Source organism: Salmo salar, chromosome 01 (assembly GCF_965601325.2).
Source record: "Salmo salar chromosome 01, fSalSal1, whole genome shotgun sequence".
NCBI classification, from domain to species: Eukaryota; Metazoa; Chordata; class Actinopteri; order Salmoniformes; family Salmonidae; genus Salmo; species Salmo salar.
This window is the reverse complement of record NC_138291.1, coordinates 40,408,870-40,425,028: the sequence shown is the minus strand read 5'-3', so window position 1 is coordinate 40,425,028 and position 16,159 is coordinate 40,408,870. Positions and strand designations below refer to the sequence as shown.

Here is a 16,159-nt window from a genome sequence, read left to right as displayed (position 1 = left end):
TGCTGTGCTATTAAGCAAATTAGGAACCGGTCCGTTATGGCACTCTGAGCCGCATCTCATCCCATAACTCATCCAGGTATCCCACACCCGCTCTACACACACACACACACACACAGACCCCTCCTTATTGATTAACCACCTTGTACCCTCTGTTGTCGCTGCAGGACCATGAACAAACAACCGCAAGGTAAACAACATTGGCTAGATACATTGTTTGTCTTCCATTGGTGTTGGTGGGAAGCGGATATGGCTTGCGTAGGGGAGGAAACGTGGTGGTTCAGAAAATGTTCCTAAAATATGAAGGTTGTGTGTGTGTGTGTGTGTGTGTGTGTGTGTGTGTGTGTGTGTGTGTGTGTGTGTGTGTGTGTGTGTGTGTGTGTGTGTGTGTGTGTGTGTGTGTGTGTGTGTGGGTGTGAGTGTATATTTCATTTGAAAGTGTTTCCCTATCCTCAGCTGGCATAGCCCTGTCTGTTAATCACTGCCAGGCTTGTCGCCATGACAGTGTCACTACTTTAATTTTGTTATCAGAGACGGGCCAGGATGGAGGGCACCTTTAAACCAGATTAACATTTGCCTGTGTATTACATAAGCAAACACAGGGCCTTGATCATGGTTAAAATAAGAAGAAAAAGATTATCGCTCTCAGCCTGCCTGCCTGCCGAACGAGCAACGAGAGAAAGAGAGGAGAGAAAAAGAGAGGGTAAGGAAGGATAGAGAGAGTGATGAGAGACAGAAAAGGAGAGTTTTTTTTTTTTTTTACTGTTTACAGAGAAAATATTTTCCCTCTAGTGTCTTTGTTCTGAGAAATGTGGGTGACACCAGAGTGGATTCTTGGTAGCCATGTTTTGTGCGCTTGCTCGGAAGTACATTGAGTTTACTTCCCCATTCAAGGTCACAAGGTTTTACTAAGGTGTCTTAACTTATCCCAGACACATTCTGTGCATGGTTCCTTAGTCTCTCCCGCATGTGTACATACATTTAAAATCCACACCATAAATACGGAGCAATTGAATGCACCATCATGCCTGGATGGTAGTGCATGCTGATTCACAACAGCAGTCTCTTTCTTCTGGGGTTTCAGACCATACTATTACTGAACCCCTTAACACACACGACTCCCCGTGCTCTCTCCTCACTGATACTGCCTACAGCAGTGAGACTTCCCCATTACCTTTCCCAGGCCCAAACCCTGCCTGGCATTCCCCCACACAGACCCCACCATTCTAGACTGTTCCGTCAGACACTGCCCCCTCCATCCCTCCATCCCTCCATCCCTCCGTCCATCATCCACGTTAATGATTACCCGCTAAGGCTCCCTCATTGTGAATAAAGGGGATAAGTGGCTATCATTGTCGCCCCAGCCCTGGTGTTGTTTGGCGCTGCAATGGTGGAGGCAGTGGCCAGATGCCCGGAGATCACACTCGGAGCCCACTAATTAGAGTGAACCTGAGGACCAGAGCGCCACACAAAGCAGTAAAGGGCAATTAGTGCTAAAGCCCCCCCTTCCTTCTTTCTCTCTCTCCTTCTCTCTTGATCCCCTTTCTCTCTCTCTGTCCATCTGTCAGAATGTGCAGGTGAAAGGATGGCCGAGGAGGCTGACCTCCTTTTTCTCACACGAGAGCAAACACACACCAACACACACACACACACACACACACAAATACACACAAATACAGAGAGAGGTCCATATGGAGAACCTTATGGACAACAGCCGATCTACACCCTTAATAGTAATAGTAATAGTAATAGTAATAGTAATATCCTTCTAATGTATGTACCACATATCTATCCCATCCTAAATATCCCTTCTGAGAAAGCTATCCCGGCTTCCTCACTAGTCCCCTTTCACAGTATACACGCTGATATAATTGCTTGGTCACCTCACAAATTATTCATTTTGGTTGAGTGTGTTACCTGTGTTTGATGCATCCTAAATCATTTCTAAACATTGAACATAAAGGACAGAGGACATAAGCAATGACTCTGATAACTTTGTTAGTTATGTTGCTAGTCTAAAGCAGTACTTAAAAATGTTTGTGTGTGTGATGTGTCTTGTAACATGCGGAGGGGCGTGGCCACCAAGCACATAGGTGACCGTGATCTGCTCATTAAGAAGGCACACTCCATTACTAATTGAGGGTTAAGAGTTTCTGCTCTAGTCCAGCTCTTTTAAAGTATTATATGTATTTCATTATCGTATAGGTTATAGTATTTCAACTGTTATTGTAGAGTTGTTTACTTTGTTAAGTGTTAATTGGCTTAGTTTGACAAAGTGCTTTCAATTAAAAGCGTTTCCTGTTTCCTGTCACTTGTTCTCTGGGACGTTATAAATGCTCAGGTGCAGAGATTTATGGGAAAGGAAAATGGCTGCCTGTGTCTGCAGGTGTTAGTTAGGCTTGTTCTAAGCCCTACGGGCTAGTCAGACTGATCTTCAGTCTTTATATTCATTTGACTGTTTTGTTTTTTATCCGTTTATTATTTACTTTGAGCTTGGTCCAGCATCTTGTTGGATGATTTGTATATGTTGTAAATACCTCCACCTGTTTCCAAGAGCCTTAAAATAAAAACCTTGCACTGGATCTTCTGCTTCCTGCCTCTGCTTGCTCACCAATAGACAGCTCAAACCATCCAGGGCAAGTAAGGGGCCCTCCATCCACCCTTACAACTCTTTATCCTAGATAGATATGGCGATCATGTTAAACCTGTAGATTCACATGTTTTAAGAGACCTGTGGACTTTATTGTGTAGTTGAACACATGAACACACAAACACCACGCTAACAGAAAGATATGTGCTGTCATGATTACTAATTTGCAGCTTACAAATGCAGGGGTCCATTAACGATTATTATGACTGTAGAGCGGAAGCAGGATATGCCTCGGGGAATAATTGCTATATCCGTGAATTAATTCAAGCCTCCATAAGGTGTATTTACTTAAGCAATTTAAAAGCCATAACAGCATGTCATCAGGTATCCGTGATATTCAAATGACCCGTTTGTTCGTTCTGACTTTACTTTTTTTTTCCTTTTCTTTTGCACAACGACAGAAAGAGACAGAATATTTACATGATTTACATCCATGCTCATTCAAATGCGTTCTAGATTAATCTGTAGGAGCGGAGAGAGTTCGCCGTTCAAAAGGACCTTTTAGCATGGCAACGACAAAGCAAGCGTCCTACATGTATTTACATTATTCATGAGGTTAGATTTGGATAATGCTGTCCTCGACTATTACTTCTCTATGGTGTGTTAACATGTATTAAAAGCGATTTTTGGGAGATGTGGATTCACAGTGAATGGGTTTACATTACCCAGTCAGCTAATAGGGTTGAGTGAGCAAATAGCGTGAAAAAAATGTCATGGAGTTCACGTAACAATAATGTAATTCTATGGAGGCACAAGACTTTAAAATCCCTCTGTATTTAGTCCTATTGTGTGTACATTTTGGTAATACATTTCATTGGATTTTAAAAGAAGCCGATGAAGCAACAACATAGTTAACACTACAGTTTTGCAGTTCAATGATAGGGATATTTTAAATTTCACTAGGCAAGTCAGTTAAGAACAAATTCTTATTTACAATGGCGGCCTACCGGGGAACAGTGGGTTAACTGCCTTGTTCAGTGGCAGAACGACAGATTTTTACCTTGTCAGCTCGGAGAGTCAATCCAGCAACCTTTCGGTTACTGGCCCAATGCTCTAACCACTAGGCTACCTGCCGCCCCTCATAGAGAGCACAATTAACAAACCAGTAAATAAGGAAAGTAAGAAGTGCTGATGTGACATTTAGTGTTGTATGTTGTGTTGCATTAAACAGGAAATTTCACTAACATCTTTAGCAGTTCCAAATCCTCTATGTTAATTTTCGCACTAAAACTCACATTCTGCATCCGAAGGAAGAAAAGCCTTGTAGTAGGTCTGGTTAAGAACTCTAGTGTCTCATCGTACCTTTCTACCTGCTTAATGAGCAACGGTGTCTGCGTCTCAAATGGCACCCTGTTCCCTATATAGGGATCAGAAGTAGTGCACTATATAGGGAATAGGGTGTCATTTGTGACGTAGACTTGTGTGTAGCTTTGTTTTCATCTTCCTCTATAAGTCTTTGTCCCTTTCTTCCTGACATTTCGTACCAAGTCAATCAACACCTCACAACACCGGCATCATGGCAACAGTTTATGTGCCAGAAAACAGCAGCTTCTTTGTGACTTTAACAACTTTGCTGCTATCAGGACTGGTGAGATCTGCTGTGGTGACAGACACAAGATTTGCAAACACAAGCAGGTCACCTGTGATACAAGTCAGTGTTCGACATCCATCCATGTCTGAGGACGTCAGGAAATGGCGTGGGAACCGGCGAGGGCTGTCACATTGAAGTAGGTGTCAATGTTGTGGACGGGGATGGCGGCTGGGCATAAACATCTGATTCCAACGGTTGCAGGTTTGAATCCAGCAATAGACAGTGGTGTGTATTCATGGATGCCAAGGGAAGCCAGGCTTCCCCAAAAAGTTACCCCCCCCCCCAAAAAAAACCCCATTAAATAATGTATCTTTCGTCTCTCAGCGGTTGATCATTTTCCTTCAGGTCGCAAGAGGTTGAATGTATCTCACCGGAGGAAGCATCCGAGAAAGCGAAACAGCCCTCTGTCTTAGTATGTGTAGCCCATCTATCTGATGCTGTCAAAAAGAGTATAATATTGTTGCCGCCCCATAGCAAGGAACGCAAGGGAAGCCAGTGAACATTTGGCCTTGATTAACAGTTGATAAAAAAAAAAAAACACAATAATAGCCAATCAGCGTTGAGCTAAATTGAGTGAGCTCAACTGTGAATGGTCTTGGCGCACCCAAAAAAAATGTCAAGGGAAGACAGTTTGGATTTGGCTTCACACCAATCACATGACATCAAGCCAAACATAATTTGATAGAAAAAATATTGAATTGTTGTGCTGTCATCCGATGGCTAGCTAGAATTGTCCCTTTCTTAAATTAGCCATGGATGGAGATAGGAATTTGGATAACAGCGATTCTGATCCAATCATAAATTCATACATTGTGCCTCTGGCCTGAGAGGATGGAATTTAAATATGTTGCTAGATGTAGTAGGCTGATCATTGCTAATCATTAACCTGCTGGCTAATCATTGCCTATGAAAGGAAGTTAGGCTAGCGAGCAAGCATACTGTATGACATAGTTATAGATCGTTTCGGCAACATGAAAGAGAGGAAGGTTGTAGTTTCTCTTCAAGTAGGGTGAGTCAATGTGGTTTTTTTCTACTTACGCACACATACACAGACACACACGCACAAAGAGAAATCCGTACCATGGACAGCTACATAATTTTTAGCTTACGTTGATTGGACTAAATTGTTTTTGGAATATTTATTTGTCACTGTATTAGACTAAGCATAGGTGATTTGATGTTGAAAGGCTGAAATTCAAATGTTGCTGGAATAGTGGAGGCAGCTCCTGTTTTCTTTGTGACTAGTGGTAACACTCCGGTGTTCTAAATTAATAGTTGTTTAGTAGTCCGATGTCGGAAACATTAACTTGATTAACCATGCTGTAGGTCATGTAACTGTTTGTAACATGCAATATGCTTTGTGGACTCCATATCACGGTGGCAAGGCATATGAACTGACAGGTTACAGAGCAAACAAAGCCATTATCAAAACACATAGTTAGTAATATGGCATTTTTTTCCTGGCGTGGCTTCCCCAGTGGTTGTACCCACGCCTGGCGACAGGTTGTTTTTCATATTTCTGTTTTAAGCCTATGCCAAACCTTAACCCTTACCATAACCATTCAGAGTTCATTTCTAACGTTAATACCTTTGAGTTAATGCCTAAACTTAACCTAACCTTAAACATTTGGAGTTAATGCCTAAATGTAACATTAAACACTTCGAGATTTTACATTTGGAACAACTTCGAAATTAAACATTTGAGAAATGTCTATTTCTGACGTGAGACTGTGAGAGCTTTTAGTGCAAACAACCACATATGATGCAGGTGATTTTAACTCTGTGGGTTCTATTTTAACAAACCTAATGCAATTGTAAATCTTAGCACTGGCGGTAGCACTATAGGTTTGTGGGTGTGTCTGAAATATGTTTGCTATTATCACAACCGGAATTATGGGCGCAGTAGTTGGTGGTGGCGCTAAATGGCTGGGTTTTAATGAATAAAATTGGTGGTGTGTTGAGGCTTGACCCCTCACTGGCCAATCTGAACGTGCTCCTTGGATAAATATTTGGTTGCTTCAAGTTGTGCATTTACAGTCTTTTATATATTACATTGTCATCAACTCCAATTCGACTGTTAGTCTGTTATAACCTCATTTGTTAATAGCCTTTAGAAACAAACTGTATGTAGGCATATCCCATCTTTGCTAAATACTGTCTGTTGAACATGATTTCAGTCCATATGTGACCGACCGGCTCAAATCTGTCTTATGTAGCAAAATTTTAAATTGTTTTTTACATTGGATAAAAGTAGAGACTGAAAGCTACAAAATGGTAGATCATACACTACAGTTGATGAACAATGGGAAAGGAATTTTGCTTTGAATGTTGATCAACTGGAAAATTCACTTTTGAGAAAATGGCCTTTGAATGTTTTGGTACTACTACTGGAGAGCCCTTCTTTGTCTACACCCATTCACTCTCAGACAAGAGAGCTCTGAAATCGGAGTAGCTGGCCAGACTGAATTTACAAACGCACCTGAAATGGTTACTTGCATATTGGAGTATTTTGTTTAGACATGTAGCTAGCTAACTAGGTAAATAATGAAGCATAATCCCAACTCATGAAGTTACTACCCGGCACGAATCTGCAGGTAGCTAACCAACCAGTTTCAATGTTAGCTAGCTAACATTAGGCTACAGCTAGCTAAGCAAATGGCTCTGAGATACAAATAATAAGGTCATACACATAACGTTAGCTAGCGAGCCAGTCAGCTAATGTTAGCTAGCTAGCAAGGTAAACAATCAACCATAATCACAACTCATGACATTACTACCCAGCATGAATCTGCAGGTAGCTAACCAACCAGGTTCAATGTTAGCTAGCTAACATTAGGCTATAGCTAGCCAAGCAAATGGCTCTTTCTGTCAAAATTAGGATTACCTAGACACACTGACCAGCTCAAATAGATAGAAATGTGCTATATGGTTGACCAATCCCAAATCGTCTCTCGGCATGTCCAGCCCACTCATTATCTCAGCCAATCATGGCTAGCAGGAAGGTTGCTGACTTTTTCTTTGGCTAAACCAACTAGGCTCATAATTTAACAATTGTATTCGTATTTACATATGGCATTCAAGTTTGTTATTAAGGCATATGAAAGTTCACATGTCCGAGAAGGCATTCCTGCCAAAAAAACGTGTTTTGATGAAAAACAAAGTTTACGTTCAAGCGGCTCTCCTGTGAAGTAGTGACCCGCGATATACGGCTAGTTTCCTGAAACGGGTCACATATTGCATGTAACAAACAGTTCAATAACCTGCAGCATGAGCAAGCAAGTTAAGGTTTTTGACAGTTTACTGAACTACTACTGATTTTAGAACCACATAGTTACCGCAAGTCAGCACAAAGACAACAGGAGCACTGCCTCTGCTACTCCAGCACCATTTCAACATAAACATTTAAACGTCATTAAATCAACAAAGCTATATATGCTAGTTTAGTACACTGAAAACAAACTTAAAGATACCAAAAGCTATTTAGTCCAATCAATGTTGCTAAATACCATGTGGCTGTCCATGGTACTGATTTCTGTCTGTCGTGTGTGTGCATGTGGACTAGTTGAACACCAATGCCATCCTCCTCCCTTTCATGTTGGAAAACGGTCTATGACACTGTCATACAGTACACTTTTAGTTTGTCATAGGCTACCTAGCTAAAATGCTTGCTAACCTAACTTATTCGCATGGGCAACAATGAACCAGCTATGTTACATAGCTAGTTAACGTAAGCCTACTAGGCTACATATTGAACTTCAAATGTCTCAGGCCAGTGGCACAACATTAATTGATGGTTAGATCAGAATCGTTGTCATAATCATTGGCCTGTACAGAGAATAAAGTCAAAACCACAAGTCAAAATAAAGAAAAACCCTTGAATGAGTAGGTGTGTCCAAACTTTTGACTGGTACTGTATATTTATTTTTTATCACATATTTGTCAAAGTCTGACTTCCCTTAGCCGCCATGAATACACTTTACTGGTTGTTGGCATGTCACGCCTAAGTTTCACTAAAGTAGTTGGCAATATCAGTGGGTTTTGTGATGAATCAGCCATCTGATTTAATGACTGATGGGGCCAAGTTTGCCTTTTTGCCCAAAATTGCATTTAAGTCGCAGCCAATCTTTTTTCTTTATCATTTATCTTTGTTTCATAGTACAGTTTCTTCTTCTTTTTGTTCAGTTTAGTGACATGGCTTCTCAATTTACAATCTATTTGCCTATCGGCTGTGCAGCGAGACTTATTTGCCATTCATTTTGCCTCATCCAAATGTTTTAATTCCTCATCAATCCAAAGTGATTTAAACGTTTTACTGTAATTTTCTTAATGGGTACATGCTTATAAGTAACTGGAATAAGCAATTTGATAAATGTGTCAAGTGCAGCATCTGGTTGCTCCTCCTTACACACCACAGACCAACAAATATTATTTACATCTTCAACATAGGAATCACTACAAAACGTATTGTATAACCTCTTATACACTATATTAGGCCCAGCCTTTGGAACTTTGGTTTTCCTACAAATGGCTACTGTATTATGATCATTACATCCAAGGGATTTGGATACTGCTTTAGACAATATTTCTGCAGCATTAGTAAAGATGTGATTAATACATGTGGAGGATTTAATTCCTGTGCTGTTTGTAAATATCCTGGTAGGTTGACTGATAACCTGAACCAGGTTGCAGGCATTGGTTATTGTTTGAAGCTTTTTCTTGAGTGGGCAGCTTGATGAAAGCCAGTCAATATTTAGGTCACCTGTAAAATATACCTGTTGATATCACATACATTATCAAGCATTTCACACATATTATCCAGATACTGACTGTTAGCACTTGGTGGTCTATAGCAGCTTTAGGTGAGGCACTGTTGGTTAAGGGCTTGTAAGTACGCATTTCACGGTAAGGTCTACACTTGTTGTATTCGGCACATGTGACGAATAAAGTTTGATTTGAACCTGTAGCCATATTACTTCAACAGCATTTGACAGGAGATACTCTACACTTTACAGGAATGCGACTCTGAACATAGACACTCTGAACATTATCTACAAAAGTTACACCAACAGAGCTACAGTAATGTCACGCCCTGACCGTAGAGAGCCGTTTTATTTCTCTATTTGGTTAGGTCAGGGTGTGATTTGGGTGGGCATTCTACCTTATGTATTTCTATGTTGGCCTGATATGGTTCCTAATTAGAGGCAGCTGTCTTTCATTGTCTCTGATTGGGGACCATATTTAGGCAGCCTTTTCCCACTGGGTTTTTTGTGGGATCTTGTTTTTGCATTGCGCTGTATTTAGCCCTGCAGAACGTTACGTTTGGTTTTTGTATTTTGTTGATTTTGTTGGTGTTCATCAAATAAAGTAAGATATACGCTTACCACGCTGCACCTTGGTCTCATTCTTACGACAGACGTGACAGAAGATCCCACCAAAAACGGACCAAGCAGCGTGGCCAGGAGGAGTGGACATGGGAGGACATCATGGACGGCAAAGGATCCTGGACATGCTAGGAGATCCAGGCCGGATGGGATCGCTTCCCATGGGAACAGGTGGAAGCAGCAAGGGAGGAACAGCGACGAGATCGGGAGTCACAGCAACGACGGAAGCCCGAGAGGAAGCCCCCCCCAAAAAATTGGGGGGGGGGGGCACACGGGGAGATTGGCGGAGTCAGGGTGTAGACTTGAGCCAACTCCCGTGCTTACCGTGGGGAGCGTGTGACCAGTCAGGCACTGTGTTATGCGGTGATGCGCACTGTAGCTCCAGTGCGCATTCATAGCCCGGTGCGCTCTGTGCCTGCGCCCCGCATTTGCCGGGCTAGAGTGGGCATTCAGCCAGGACGGGTTGTGCCGGCTCAGCACTCCTGGTCTCCAGTACGCCTCCTCGGTCCAGGATATCCTGCACCGGCTCTACGCACTGTGTCGCCAGTGCGCCTTCACAGGCCAGTGCGTCCTGTGCCAGCGCCCCGCACTTGCCGGGCTAAAGTGAGCATCCAGCCAGGATGGGTTGTGCCAGCCCTATGCTCCAGACCTCCAGTGCGCCTCCACGGCCCAGTATATCCTGTGCCTGCTCCACGCACCCGGCCTCCAGTGCGTCTCACCAGCCTGGTAAACCCTGTGCCTGCTCCATGCACCAGGTTTCCAGTGCATCTCCCCAGTCCGGTGAGACCTGTTCCGGCTCCATGTACCAGCTCCACGCACCAGGCTGCCAGTAGTCTCCTCTGTCCAGTGATGATCCGTGGCCCGGAGCCTGTAGTGATGATCCATGGCACGAAGCCTCCAGTGATAATCCATGGCCCGGAGCCTCAAGTGATGATCCATGGCCCGGAGCCTGTAGTGATGATCCATGGCACAAAGCCTCCAGTGATAATCCATGGCCCGGAGCCTCCAGTGATAATCCATGGCATGAAGCCTCCAGTGATGATCCATGGCCCGGAGCCTGTAGTGATGATCCATGGCACGAAGCCTCCCATGATAATCCATGGCCCGAAGCCTCCAGTGATAATCCATGGCACGAAGCCTCCAGTGATAATCCATGGCACGAAGCCTCCAGTGATGATCCGTGGCCCGGAGCCTGTAGTGATGATCCATGGCACGAAGCCTCCCGTGATAATCCATGGCCCGGAGCCTCCAGTGATAATCCATGGCACGAAGCCTCCAGTGATGATCCATGGCCCGGAGCCTGTTGTGATGATCCGTGGCCCGAAGCCTCCCGTGATAATCCGTGGCCCGGAGTCTCCAGTGATAATCAATGGCACGAAGCCTCCAGTGATGATCCATGGCCCGGAGCCTGTAGTGATGATCCATGGCACGAAGCCTCCAGTGATAATCCATGGCCCGGAGCCTCCAGTGATAATCCATGGCATGAAGCCTCCAGTGATGATCCGTGGCCCGGAGCCTGTAGTGATGATCCATGGCACGAAGCCTCCCGTGATAATCCATGGCCCGGAGCCTCCAGTGATAATCCATGGCACGAAGCCTCCAGTGATGATCCATGGCCCGGAGCCTGTAGTGATGATCCATGGCACAGAGCCTGCAGCGAGGGTCCCCTGTCCGGAGCCTGCAGCGACAGTTCCCAGTCCAGAGCCTCCATCGACGGTCCCCAGTCCGGAGCCTCCAGCGACGGTCCCCAGTCTAGAGTCTTCAACGACGACCGCAGTCCTGAGCCTCCAGCGGCAGTCTGCAGTCCAGAGTCTCCAGCGGCGGTCCGCAGTACAGCGTCTCCAGCGGCGGTCCGCAGTACAGAGTCTCCAGGGGCAGTCTGCAGTCCAGCGTCTCCAGTGGCGGTCGGCAGTCCAGAGCCTCCAGCGACGGTTGCTAGTTCAGAGCCTCCGGCGGGGGTTCCCAGTTCAGAGCCTCCGGCGACGATCTACGGTCCGGAGCCTCCGGCGACAATCCACGGTCCGGAGCCTCCGGCGACAATCCACGGTCCGGTTCCTCCGGCGATGATCCACGGTCCGGGTCCTCCGGCGACGATCCACGGTCCGGGTCCTCCGGCGACGATCCACGGTCCGGAGCTTTCGGCGACGACCGAACGAAATAGAGTCACCACCGAGGCTAAATTCCCACCCGGACCCTCCCCTATTGAGTCAGATTTTGCGTCCGGAGTCCGCACCTTTGGGGGGAGGTACTGTCACGCCCTGACCGTAGAAAGACTTTTTATTTCTCTATTTGGTTAGGTCAGGGTGTGATTTGGGTGGACATTCTACCTTATGTATTTCTATGTTGTCCTGATATGGTTCCCAATCAGAGGCAGCTGTCTTTCGTTGTCTCTGATTGAGGATCATATTTAGGCAGTCTTTTCCCACTGGGTTTTTTGTGGGATCTAGTTTTTGCATTGCGCTGTATTTAGCCCTGCAGAACGTTACGTTCGGGTTTTGTATTTTGTTGTTTTTGTTGGTGTTCATCAAATAAAGTAAGATATACGCTTACCACGCTGCACCTTGATCTCATTCTTACGACGGACGTGACAAGTAGTCTTTTAGCCAATTGTGTAATGCCAGTAGCCTGCTAATCAGTGGTGACCCGTCACTCAGGGCAGGTGGGGCAGAGCCACAAGATTATTTTTGTTTTTGCCTGTTTTGCATATTATTTTGGCACTAATACGTGTCGCATATCAGTTTGCAAACAATGTAAAAAATATATATGTATTGAGTTAATAAAGCCGCATACAAACATGTTCTCTTTTTTTTGCTTTCTTAAGGCAGCTCCAAAATGCAGGTGTTTCAGCCTAGCTCAGTGCTTTCTGTGGGGCAGGTGCAGCCAGAAGAAAATACAGAGCGTAGGGGTTGGTAGTCTTCTCCAGTTGCACTGTGATTGGCTCAGTGTTCTGGTTCCGGTGCATTCTTCAATTCCAAGCTGCTTTCAAATACAGAACTCTACTGGACACCGTACTTACAAATATAGTTAGGATTTTGAAGGTATGAAGTTGAATTGCGGTGAAGGAAAACTATTTTGAAAATTGTTTAATGTGAAATCGCACTTTCTGCACATTGTTGTTCAAATAATTCATTTTATTTAGTATAGTATAATCGTTTGTCTTAAGCATCCCAAATAGTTCCATAGATTAACAGTTAAAAAAAAATGTTGATGGCAAAAAAGGAAGGCATGATGTAAGATGCAATCCTGATATTCCAACTAATTGTTGACTACTAAAGTCAACGACTTACCGCTGCACTACGGAGTTTTGCTGAAAACAGTGGAGAAAAAAACTGCTGACAATCAAACACTGCTATTTATTGCTGACCAGGAGATGTCATTAATGTCCATTGTGAACCGGCACAATTTGGTGAAAGCTCCGAAGCCATCGGAAAGCATTGTTTTCCCATCAATAGTTATTTACACCAACACTGGGGTTCTTTTACACAAACAAGTGTTAATGTAACAGTTACAGAGTTCATTTAACACCTGAATCAGCAGTAGAAATGGAAAAAAAAACACACAAAAAAACACTAGGTAACACTGGCCAATTTGCTAAGTAACTAAATACATGAAGCTAATGTGTAATGTTATGTAGCATCAGAGAACCACATTAGCTAGCTACCTTGCTAACAACCGCTAACTGAATCCCTTTTTGCATTTAGGGTCAATACAGGGCAGGCTTTGGATACTAGCTTGCTAGCTAATCATAGAATGTAGCCAGCTTGCTTTCAATAATGTTAGAACTCGAACTGGCTAGCTACCTAGCCAAATAATTTCAACTTGGACAAAGATTTTGATAGCTATCTAATTTGCTTAGTTAACTTAACCAGCGAGCATTCGGTGGCTTCGTCTGCTAACCCAAAACACCATGCCTGTTCTCATAAAGGTTTATAGTGTATTTTCTAGGGCAAAAATAAAATGAAGTATTGTGCTTGTCTATTACAAATATAGATAGCTATGGCTCCAGCAGCAAATAGCAAAACGCATCAGCAAGCATTCAACAATGTACACAGCTAGTTCCATAGTAACAGCATCACCAGCCTGAATCTATTCTGTAGTTACAGTCCCTCTATTAGCATATACATTACTTCCAAACCATAGAAAGTAATTTTTCTCGCTATATGTTTATTGAGTGATGATATTTTATTTAATTCACATACACCTGGTGGATTTGTTGTTCAGCAGCATCGTGGGAACCCCCATATGTGGAGCTGTTACAGAAGGCTGAGGCAGTGGCCAGACACCAGTCCTATTTCAGGGTGATGGGGGACACTTGAATCAGGTTGATCACATTTGATCTAGTTAATGGTCAAAATACTATCTCTCATGGAATTGACCTAACCACCATTGAAAATGTAATCAATGCTGTGTGTCTTTTATGTTCTAAGAAGTTGCCCCTTTCCACTTTGCCAATGGACTACCCCTGGCGGAGTGAATAATGCCAACCAGTCAGTGCCATGTTGGCACATTTCCCTTGTGAATTAGCTGTGAATCAGGATCTGTGATTGGCTATGTTCAACCGTATATTTACTGTTGGCTTCCATGACTGTATGGTGACAGTATTTCTCTCTCTCTTTCCCTCTGTGATATAGGAGCTGGGTCAGATATACTGTAGGAGCTGAAGTCGGGCTCCTTCATAACCAGTATCTGTGATTAGAGAGGCATGGAGCTGGTCTATGCTGCCATGCCCATCAGGCATTAGCCAACACCTCAGAAGGGACAAAAGGTGATTACTAATAATACAGTTTAATAATATCACCCGTACAATACATGTCACTCATCAACTCTTCCTCACTTTTCAACAGATGCAGGACAGAAGAGATGCTTTTGAAATGGAGTCCAATTACTGAAAGACGGGTTCCTCCTGATGTCTGAATTGGGAGAGGCATTGAACTCAGCATTAAAATAATACAAGACACATCTTTAACTTTTTATGATTTTTTGTTATTATTGAATCGAATGGTACTATCAATTGGATGTGGGGGGGCTGTGTATTCTTCAAACACGTCAGGGTACTCCTGTCTTATATGGGACCCCATACATGGGAAGTATAATATTTGCACATTGTTATATTAGCAGAACCCTGGTTCTACAGTATTATGTGAAGTATGGTTTATTGTACATGGAGCTGTTACGCTTGAACATTAGGCCAAACAAAATGTTTTGATATCTACATAAGTCCAGCAATTGCACTCTTCTCATATTACTCTGTGGGCTACTGACCGATGAAAAGCTTCCTCCTGGAGTAGCCTACAGAGTGGTATGAGAAGAGTGCCATCCTCCTGCATCTCACATCTGCCTGTAGTAATTGAACTCTGCCTGGGTTGAAGCAAACCCTATCATTTCCAGGATGGAGTGTCATGCACCCCACCCCTCTTGCCAACTGACTGCACCTGTCCATAACCTGTAATACATTACATAGATGGAAGGGACTTCATCAACCACTGGGAACTTGAAGACAAAACCTCGCCCAGAGAGCTGTGCATGTTAGTGTGTGGTTAGACAGCCAAATCCTTGGATTTGGCCATATAGACAAATATAACCCCATTCTTGTTCTGGTTAGACAGCTGAAATTGTACTCTACTCGCAAATTATTTGTGTTTGCTAGTTAACTGTAGGCATACTTATAAGCACATAAACATGATATTTACAGCATAAAATGTTTTGTCTTTGTAACACAAACACACACATACATTTTTAGTTGATAAATGTATCTACATTCAAGCTGGGCAATGTTTGTGCAATGTTAACATGTATCCAACACCTGTAGGGATATTAGTAGTTCTCGAATTTGTCCCCCGGGAAAGATATAACAATGGACATAAGGAGAAACGAGAAGAGACTAAACTAGCCAGTTATAGAATATTGTGTTTTCAACTCGCAGTTGATACTGTTTCTACGGTAACATGTCTTTACATGAGGTAATGAAACTTTGAAAATAAGTTATAAGCTACTTTCATAACAAAGTGTTTCAGAACAGGTGTCTTATGAAACACATTAGACACTGGCTCATATCTTGCCATAACTGGTTTGACAGATAAATATCAGCTAGTCTAGCCAGCTGCAGCTATCCTCAAACTATGCTAGCTAGCTGCTTTCAGCTTGACTAAACACAAGGTCAGCACAGGCTTTAGCCTACACATAGAACTGAATTAGCTGACAATCTTGAGATGGCGAGTCAGTCAAAGGGAGAAGTCCTCAACTTCAAAACGTTGTTCTCTCCATAGCAAAGTTAGCTTAGCTTACCTGGCTGTACTCACTACTGCTATAGTTTGATGTGATTGAATGGCAAAGAAATACCCAAGAAACACCCACATCAAACCACACACCCAAGACAACTCTCGTATTGCTTCAGTCATGGCCTCTAGCATTTCTTTATTACCAAGCTTCAAAACAAGGCCAAATCAGAAAGTTCAGTCATTCTTTAATCAGTGTGAGTTGAGTGGACTTAAAATGGACAAGAATTTGAGCTAATGTGTTAAAGTTTGTTCACTTAACAAA

General features: G+C 43.3%; 1 long non-coding RNA gene across 1 annotated transcript; it reads left to right on the top strand.

Moving 5' to 3' along the window:
* The first annotated feature begins 5,164 nt into the window (after nucleotides 1-5,164).
* LOC123726742 (uncharacterized) lies at nucleotides 5,165-15,304 on the top strand. Its single transcript, XR_006758866.2, has 3 exons — nucleotides 5,165-5,247; nucleotides 14,251-14,384; nucleotides 14,464-15,304. It is a non-coding gene; the product is annotated as an uncharacterized LOC123726742 (long non-coding RNA).
* The last annotated feature ends 855 nt before the right edge of the window (nucleotides 15,305-16,159 follow it).